This window comes from Hibiscus syriacus, unplaced genomic scaffold (assembly GCF_006381635.1).
Source record: "Hibiscus syriacus cultivar Baekdansim isolate YM2019G1 unplaced genomic scaffold, ASM638163v2 tig00112131_pilon, whole genome shotgun sequence".
Taxonomy (NCBI): domain Eukaryota; kingdom Viridiplantae; phylum Streptophyta; class Magnoliopsida; order Malvales; family Malvaceae; genus Hibiscus; species Hibiscus syriacus.
The window spans coordinates 302662-312112 of NW_024063261.1; positions in this window are offsets into that span (position 1 = coordinate 302662).

Below are 9451 nucleotides of genomic sequence, written 5' to 3' on the forward strand. Positions count from 1 at the left end.
TATTTTTAATAAGGTTAATCATACAAGCTCTGTTCAATTCTTTCAGATTTTTCAGCCCTAGTCCTCCCTCAAATTTCATCTTGCAAATGTTCTACCAACTGACTCTCGCACCTGATGCTGATTTATCAGAACATTTCCAAAAAAAACGTGAGCAAAGCTGTTCAATTTTGCTGATTATTGAGTAAGGAAGCAACAGCTGTCTGCACCAATAATTAGCAATGCTGAACAACACTGCTCTAATAAGTTCCAGTATTCCTGTGTAACTTATATTCTTTCCAGACCATAGATTGAGTCTGGATTTGATGATGAGAATGAGGGGTTCACAATCTTTTTCAGTGAGCTTTCTTGTAACAAGAGGAATACCCAAATATTTAACAGGCAGTAATCCATGTTCAAAACCAGTAGCTTGCTTAATGAGATCAATATTATTAGGAGATATACCAGCACAGAAGAAAGAGCTTTTAGAAGCATTAAGATTAAGACCAGAGACTCCATAGAATTGATCCAACACAGAAATGTCTCCTATAACATAATTCACATTGCCTTTGCAGAAGATTAATAGGTCATCAGCAAATGATAAATGAGTGAGACCTATTCTTTTGCATTTAGGGTGAAAGCTAAACAATCCTTTTTAGCAGCAAGATTGAGCATTCTTGAAAGAACATTCATAGAAATAACAAAGAGAATTAGAGAGAGGGGATATCCTTGTCTTATGCCTCTAGCTCTATTGAAATAACCAATCAAAGTACCATTGAAAGAAATTGAAAATCTAGCCTCAGTAAAACAAGCTTCAACTCAGTTAATGAACTTTAGGGGAATATTTAAAGCTCTTAGCACAGAAGAGAGGAATCCCCAATGGAGGGTATCAAAAGCTTTTTGAAGATAAATCTTCATTGAGCATCTAGGTGAGATAGCTTTCTTACTATATCCTCTGACCAGTTCTTGAGCAAGAAGGGTATTATCCACAATACTCATTCCTTTTATGAAAGCAGTTTGATTAAGAGAAATTAAGTCAGGAATGAAGCAAGAAAGTCTCTGGACTAAGATCTTTGTGATAGCCTTATAAATAACAGTACAACAAGCAATTAGCCTGAAGTCCTTGACTTTGCAAGGATTGGGGATTTTAGGAATCAATGCCAGAGTGGTTGCATTAAAAGCAGGGAGAAAAAAAGTATGCTGGAAAAAGTATTTGATAGCTGCCACTACATCCTCGCCAATAATATGCCAATAATATTTGAAGAACAGAGGAGTATAACCATCAGGGCCAGGGGCCTTATCATTACCCTGTCCAAAGAAGGCTTATTTGATTTCTTGAGAGGTGATATCTTTGGTCAGGCAAGAAGAAGCAGTAGAGGGAAGAGTGCAATTCAGAAAATTAGTAAAAACTGAGGGCTAGGGACATTAACTTTGGGATCAATAACCCCAAGGAGTTTGGTAAAGAAAAAAAGAACTTCAGAAGACATTGTATCAAAGGATTCTAATCGATTTCCCTGGTCATTAATAAGCAGCCTGATAGTTTCCGTCTTTTTCTTAGCAGCCACAGCCGAATGAATTTTTTTTAGCATTGACCCCTTTCTTTAATCCATTTCACCTTTGCTTTTTGTTTCAAGAATGCTAGTTCAGCTTCTTCTAAGTTTTACAATTCATGTTGAATCTGCAATTCTTTTTGATTAAATTTTCACCCTTCAGAGAGAGCAATTACTGATTTTCCAGCTCAAGTCTTTTGAGTTTAACCCGAGAAGAAATATCACTAAAACATGAAGAATTAAGATTCTTGAGGCTGGATTTGAGGTGTTTTAGCTTATGGAACAAAATATGCATATGGTTACCTTGAAAAGGAGTCTGCCAGGAATTCTCAATCTCAGTCAGATAATTCGGGTGAGAAGTCCAGAAATTAAAAAATTTGAAAGGCTTAGGTCTATTTATGGGGTTATCTTTAGAAAACCGGACCAATGCCATACAATGATCTGAGACACCCGGGGGAAGAAATTCAACAAAATAATTTTGAAAGATGTTGACCCAGTTAAAGTTTATGAGAACTCTGTCAAGCTTTCTAGCAAGGTAGTTTTCAGTTTGCTTGTTGCTCCAAGCGAATAAAGGTCCAATGAAAGGATGGTCATGGAGGTCAAGATCTTGAGATAGGTCTTGAAAGTCTTTCATTTCAGTAGTGGAAAAGGGACAAAGGAGCTCATGGTCAGAGCTTTCATTAGGCTGCAAAATGATGTTAAAATCACCTACAATGATCCAATGGAGGTGACCAATGGTTTTTTCCAGGTCTTGAATATGCTGTCATAGCTGTCTTCTGGTTATATTATCATTACTACCGTATACAACTGATAAAACAAAAGATTGACCTAGAAACTGACCTTTAACAGAAATAATCTTGTCAGAGACTTGAATTGTAGAGAGATCAATAGTCTTTTTCCAAAGAATCCAAATTCTCCCATTTTTAGCAAATCATAATTGGAGCTGACATTCCAGTTGATTAATTTAGAGTGAAAGATGTCCTTAGATTTGTCAACCTTAACTCTTCTTTCTAGTAAACATAGAATATCAACATTATTATGAGAAGCCCTAAGAAGGACTTTGTCTTGCTTTAGAGGATGGTTGAATCCTCTAATATTCCAGAAACTTATATTCATTGAGAAAGGGTTTTCAATGGGGTTTTTTCCTCCCCAACTGTACCACTTTTAATCTTATTCAAATTTTCTTTCTTCTTCTTTTTAATATCTTTAACAAGTTCAGCCACTCCCTTTGAAGCAATTCTATTTTTTTTTGAGGAACATCTTGACTAGGGGGACTTCTTCAATAGAACTCAGTAACTCAAATCTATTACTTGAACCAGCACAATCAACCTTTTCCTTAGAGGGTCTTCCCCTACCACGTTTAGGAACTGTAGAGCTATTTTCAGGATGCGAAGAATGATCAGAAATGTCTTGGATTTCAATAGTTGGGTTAGGTTGAAGATCATCTTTATTTTGACAAATATGGGTGGCAGAAACAGACTCAAGATTCATGTCGAAAGGATGAGTGGAAGGTAAATATGATAGAACATGCACAACATGTTGTTCAGGAATTGATGATTCAGTTGAAATAGCAACACTTGGAGGAAAATCCTTAGGAGATGTATCAGAAGTGGACGAAATTAAAGGAAGAACAACTGCTCCATGAGAGGAGTTGGCATTTGATGATTCTTTGATTTTCCATACTTGATTAGAGGCTAGAATTACATTGTGTTTAACCAAACAATTTTTATCATTGTGACCAAAGACCTTGCATTTCCTACATCTAGGAGGAAGCCAAGGAATTTCAATAAAAACAAAGGTAGATTGTCCATTTTGAAGAACAACTTCAACTTGTTTGGGGATTTCATCATTCACATCAATCTCAACATTATAAAGATGAATCCATATTGGGATTTTTGAAAGATCAAAGTCTAGTCGTTTTAAACTAGGTTCTCATTTCCTTAAGAACAACGACTTATTAAGTATGTGCCACGGACCATTTTCTAAGACCCATTCTCTAGCAGCTTCAGAATCAAAAGAGAAAATATAGAGATTAGGGCCTGCAAGACTGACTTGGACCTGAGAACCTTGAAGTGCCTTTGTCCAAAGACTATCAACAATACACTGCATTGTTGTGAAATTTGGTGCTGGACCCAAGAATTGCCCTACTAGGGAAAGCTTCCACTCTGCACTACCAGCTTCCAGTATCTCGGCTGGTGGAATGATCATCGAAGTTCCATCTTTGATTTTTGGAGGAAAAAAATTGAGGTTGTTGCTTGTGGAACTCTCAAATAATTTTCTCCAGTCCATCGATCGATTAGAGTCAGATAAAGGACAACAGAAGATGAAGACCTCCTTTACTAAGTAACCCAGAACGTGCGAATAAGAGACACCGGAGACACGATGAGATCTCGGGGTCCGTTAGGCCTGCTAACGTGCACCCGGAGAGAAACCGCTATCGTGAGAATTTAACATATGATTTTTTTTTTGTTTAATTCACACATCTTTGTTTCATGAAAGGTAGATGTTATGAGTACCCACTTAAAAGAATCATTATTTGACCAAAATTTTTTAAATGCATTTTACATTTTATTATGATTATAAATTTAATTATTTTAAGAATTTACAATTTGATTTTTAATATTTATATTTTAATATAATAATACTTCTAGCTATTCCGGTTACCTATACTGGAAGGATATTTTATTACAGGAAGATGAAATAGACATAAAAAATAAATGAAAAATCATGGCAAAGAGGTTTAGGGAATTTATATATGGATGCTTGACTCGAATCTTTACACCATACTGAACACTGAAAAAACTGGAAAGTTGACAACCCGTTAGAATCAAGAAGGGACCCGAATAGTAGGTATGGATATGTAGCGCGATTGTCTGCTTGAAAATTTTAAATTTATTTATATTTTATAGAATTTTTTATATTTTCTATTAAAAATATATTTTTAACTCTTAAAATTTTATAAATTTAACTCATTTTAAGATTTTATAAATTTGTAACTGTAACGTAAAATTCTACCTACAAGTAAATAGTGAATTTGCATCTTTTCAATGTAGTAGGTCCAAGGGAATCGTCCTTATCACTTTGACATCGAGTATCACCACCTCTTGTACTCTCGTTGACCTACTAATATTTGATATGATAAAGAAAATATTGAGTATATACATAAGTATATCAAAATTTTCTGCAATTATAAATACGACGTTTTTACTTAAATATATCCCATTTAAATAAAGTTCTCACAATTAAAAAAAGAAGAAAAAAATTGCACTCTAATATCTACTGAAGATTATTTTTTAATCTGACATCATTTTCTTTCACGTAGACAGAAGACAATTCTATAGAACACATATTTTGTCTATGTGGCAACAACACATACATGTTGGACTAAAATGAAAGAAAAAAGAGCTAGAAATATGAAAATATCATACGAATTTTGTCTAAAAATTAAACAAATACGTGCGGCATGTGTTGAAGACACACAATTACGTACGAGTACGAGCAATGTGGGATCTGAGAGTACAAACAATGCGGGATTTGGAAAGCTTATGGGAGTTTTAAAATTTCATAATATTTAGATATGCGAGTTTTTACCTATTTAAATATAAACTTTTAAATATATATTTATTGAGTGATTTAACATAATGTTAATATTACTTGTTGCTACCACCTAGCTCGACTTGTGCAGTTACATGTCTTCGACACGTATTACTATGTGCATTTTTTTACAAAAGTAATATATATATATATATATATATATATATATATATATATATATATTTATTTAACCTTTCTCTTTCCTTTTCTTTCATTTTAGTCCAACACATCTAAGATCAGCAAAATGCACTTCCTGTAAAATGCACCTTTGCCTATGTGACATAAAAGAGTGTAAATTTGAGAACTAATCGTATATGAATATTAAAACGAGTAATTTTTTATTAGGTGATATTTGAGTAAAAAGGCCTATAAATACATTTCTTTTGATCATTTAAAAGTTAGAATTTTTTGTAACTAGTAGTCAATTTTTGATGAGAAGATTATATGATCGATTATAAAATTGATACAATAATATATTGAGAAGATTATGTCACGTCATCATTAAAAAATAAAAAATATCACATCAATAATTATGTTAATTTTTTAACTATAGGAGACTAAATTGAAACCTAAACTAAATGTTTAGTATGATTTGAAAAAAAATACAGTTAGGGTAACAATAAATTACAAAAGTAATAGTTTAGGTACTAAACACGTAATTTACCCTAAACAATTTTATTCAATTTTTAATTATATCAATTTTACCCTCAAAGTCATTTAATTACATCAATTTTGTCTTTTGACCAACGTTGATTGTTACAGTATTGATGTGACAATTAAAAATTCATACATGGAGGTTTACCATGTTAACATGACGTCCACTATGCATATGTAATATTAATGTATGAATGATGACGTGACAAAAGAACTGAATTAATTATTTTTAAACAATTTCAATAGTATAACTGAATTTTTTAATTAATTTTAATCGAAAGTTATATGACATATTTGAATATTTAGATGGAATATGTTTTTCAAACCAATTTTTTTAATTCAACAATAATGATTAAAAATAGTACTTTCAAATATGAAATTATCAAAATATCCTTTTTTTTCCTTCATATTTTAAAATGAAATATATTTTCCTATGTAGGTTTAAATAGACATTTGAACTTCTTACAAAATTTGTATAGCAATACCAAATATTTCAGGAGAACAAAGACAATGAAAATATGGCCGTGAAGCAACAAAGTGTAGGTATAGGCTCTTTGTAGGGAAGGTGAAATTGGGAGGGTCAACAGCCCGAACAGTTCCGCCACTACACAATGAGTGACTCATGGACCCATATGCATGTGATGTGATTAATGTTTTAACACTATCATGCTTTATATATATATATATATATATATATATATATATATATATATATATATATATATATATATATAATTGTTCGAACTTTCATTAAAATTCAATGGTATCCGAAATTACAATATCTTTAATATATTCTGATCATTGTAGTAGAACCAAAAAAGATTGGTCCTTGATAAGGTCCAATGAGCAAGGCTATGTGCAACTTTATTTGACTATCGATTTGTGTAGAAAACCTTAAAGTCTGGATTGTTGGCCAAAATGTCATGAGCCTCGTTGAGCAGTAATCCTACGATCGATATGTCATCTCTTCGGTTTGCAAACCGATTGACGATGGCTATCGAATCGCCCTCGATGGTGACCCGCCACCAACCATTTTCAATCGCAAAACGTAGATCATGAGTAAAGGTCAATGCCTCTACTGATTCAGTAAAACTATCATGCTTTCAATCCATAGAAGTGAGGGCTCTTTTTTTTTCTTAAGGTCCCACTTTTGACACTTTAAAATCACTTATTTAATTAAAAACAATCTCAAACAAGTGCAATCTTTTTACTAAAATTGGCGTTTCAAAAATGATTTAAGACCCAAATCCAAAAGCTGAGATTTTGAAACTTTTGAGGTTAAAAGCTCTATTGGGTTGGAAATACCAATCTTCATTAAATGGGTGTGTTGTACTATCCTACAAGTAATAAAAGTTTATTTTATAAACAAATAATTTTTTTTCCTTCCTCACATCTTTTTCTTTACAGTTTGGGGTTGATGTGTAAAATCCAAATAAACATATAATTTTACCGATGTAAGTATATATATGTTATAATATTTTAATGCCTAAAAGTAAACACATACTTACGAAAGTTTCCTAGCTTCCACATTTTTTTTGATTTGGAAAGGCTTCATCAACCCAACATAATCAAAAACAGGAAAAACTTTGACCTCTCACATGGAAAATCAACTATTTTTTTGCATACGAAATAGGCTTGGCAGCTGTCCACTACGCCGAGTGTGTGTGCGCGCGCCAAATAAATTAATTTTCATAGTAAAAACAATCATATCATGACCATTGTCGTAATAGCGTGTGAATTGTTTCTCCTATTTAAGGTTCGTTTCCAAATAACACAAGCAATTATCAGATTCATTCAATTAATCTTTAAAAGAGAATTGTTGGTGGGGGGTTGACGAATAGTGATGGAGAAACAAGTGGCTAATGGCCGTCTTGAGATAAGGCACATCAATAGTGATGTCAAACAGGTACAATTTCATGAATTTTATATTGTATTCGCTCCAATTAGGGTGGAGATGAGTATAACTTTAGTGGGTAGTGGGCAGGTGTGGATTTTGAAAGTGGTATCCGTCGCGGGTAGTGGGCGAGTGATGGGTTTGAGACCTTACCCGCCCCACATCCGCCCATCCCAATAAATACCCATTAAATTTTGGACCATTAAGAATTTAGGTATAATTTTATAGACTAATTTATAAATCGTAATATTGTATAAGATATAACTTTATAATTTATGTACTTTAAGATCTATGTTAACACTTAACTCAGATAATCGTTGGTTTATTTTATTATGCTTCTTAATGGACGTGTTTGTTTTATTTTTGTTGTTTATGTATAACTTAATATTGCTGTCATGCGGGTCTAGCTGGGTACGTCTCCAGTTGGGTAGTGGGCGTGGAGATGGATTTGAGAATGTACCCGCGTGGGCGGGTGTAAATTTGAAAATTTTTACCCATCATGGGTGATGGACGGATGACGGATTTAAAAATATTAGGTGGCTATGAGAATGAGGGAGGAGATATCCGCACCAGACCCAACCTTTGCCATCCCTACACAAAAACTTGGCTGAGAAAAACAAGACTCTTTCCTTGGACTGTATAAGTACAAGTATAAGTATAAGTATAAGTATAAGTATAAGTATAAGTATAAGTATAAGTATAAGTATAAGTATAAGTATAAGTATAAGTATAAGTATAAGTATAAGTATAAGTATAAGTATAAGTATAAGTATAAGTATAAGTATAAGTATAAGTATAAGTATAAGTATAAGTATAAGTATAAGTATAAGTAGGTTATATATATCGTTAGAAAAGTCAACGATGGACTAAAGAGCCAATCATATAAAATTAAAGATAGATATAAAACTCGATCTTTTACAGATTTTGATTTGATTTAATCTTAAAAAATTAGATTTATTTTTAAAAGAATAAAATTCAGATCAAGAAAAATGAATTTTGGAAGAGAGATAATCAATCAAAATTAAGTTTAACGTTTAAAAAAAGAGTTTAACCTGATATGACTTAAAGTAATTTAGAATAAAATATATTTTTTTTCTTCATTCTCTCTTCTCCCACTTATTCTCTCTTCTCTAAAATTATTGTCAACAAGTGTATCAGTTGTCGTCAATAATTGCATCGACCTTCTTCGATAACTATATGTGTTATTAATATATGTTAGAGTTTGAAAGTAGGAAATTTAATTTGATTGAGAGTTGGAAGTCTATTATATTTTATGTTGATTAAAAGTATAAAACTTACTTTAAGTAAATTTCTACTAAACAAGTTTTCTTTGTAATCAAGTAAATATCTCTATAAATAAATATTAGAGATTATGATTACAAGTAAGATTATCCATAAGGATTCATCTTGTATCCTTTATTTTTTTTATATTACTGATATTTATCGTTTTTTATAATTTTTGATGAAAGAGTTTTTTTTACATAAAATCTTGATATCTATATTATACGATCATTATGCGTATCATTATATTTTAACAATCAGTATAATGTAAACAATTAAAATTTGATATTTATAATAATTTTTGTAAAATATTAAAAAATAAAACTCAAACAATTACTTTCTTTATTCTAGATTTTATTTATAAGAAGCTTCATACATGGGCCGCTGATCCAATCCACATATTTTGCCCAATTAACACCTCCAAAGTCCGATCCAAAAATCATTTTCGACTTTCAACCAGCAAGACAAAAAAAAAAGCGCTTGAAATTAAGTACTAATATTT